This window comes from Otolemur garnettii, unplaced genomic scaffold (assembly GCF_000181295.1).
Source record: "Otolemur garnettii isolate 467f Iridium unplaced genomic scaffold, OtoGar3 scaffold00008, whole genome shotgun sequence".
NCBI classification, from domain to species: Eukaryota; Metazoa; Chordata; class Mammalia; order Primates; family Galagidae; genus Otolemur; species Otolemur garnettii.
Genome location: NW_003852403.1, coordinates 5820224 through 5821248, shown reverse-complemented (window position 1 = coordinate 5821248; position 1025 = coordinate 5820224). Strand labels below are relative to the sequence as shown.

Sequence of the window (1025 nt, the reverse complement as noted above, 5' to 3'; positions counted from 1 at the left end):
CCTTGTTAGAAATACTCAGAGGTGAAGACCAGTGGGCCAGGGTGTACCCTGGACTCTGCCTTCCCCAAGAAGTCCAAGGGCACAGCCTCTCTAGAGTCTGAGGGACCAATATCCTTTGCAGATATCCATCCTTGAGCCTATAAGCCACAGGGATGGAGATGAGCTGGAATAAAGAGATACCTGATACATCACATAAGTGATGTTTTATAAAGTGAGGCTTCACTGTAGAGATGAGGAATTGGAAATCCTGATAAGGAATTGATTTTCCTTTGCCCAGGCAGTCATTGCCAGGGTGGGTCTGAATGTTTGGTCTTCTGGCTCCCATTCAGGGCTCTCTTCAGTGCAAACCCCAACCCCTGCCTCCCATGCACCCCTTGCCCTCCTTCCCTCCCTGGCATCTCCCCCATCTGGCTGGGGCATCACCCACATGCATGCCAGTAGGCCATGAGTAGAGATTAGCACATGACAGCCCTCAGATATCCCACCCTATCCTCTTTTCTCCCACCCCATCATACAGCACATACCCTGCTTCTTATGCAGGGATGACAGTGGCTGGCTGTATTGTGTTTTCTGCACTCTCAAATACTGGCCCAGACTACATGGTTATCAACCTGAGGGAAGTTGCTTAATTTACATATTAATTGAGAAATAGATTCTGGCATACGGCTTGAGCTGAAATAGAAATGTCTGAGCTTTGACGTCAGGAAGTTTAATCCCTACATGCATATTTGATGGTAGCATGACTTTGGACCTCTTACTGAAATTCTCTGAGCTCTAATGCTCTCATCTGTAAATGGGGAACAATGGTACCACCTTATAAGGGAGCTGGGGATGCTCTGGAACTGAGTATCTCACTTGCATTCTCTCTGGTGCCCCGACACCCTCATATGGGAGGTCTGAGAAGCACAGGTTGGAGCACAGAGGTGTCTGAGTCCCTGAGCTCTGACGAGGTGTGGCCACAGCCCAACCTGAATCTCCTCTTCTTCTAGCTGATCTCTTCCCCAATGGCCGAAGTGTAGGGGAGA

General features: G+C 49.1%; 1 protein-coding gene across 1 annotated transcript in view; it reads left to right on the top strand.

Moving 5' to 3' along the window:
- Window positions 1–1025, top strand: part of SFTPD (surfactant protein D) — a 9692-nt gene that overhangs the window by 8129 nt on the left and 538 nt on the right. The gene's annotated exons all lie outside the window — the stretch shown is intronic.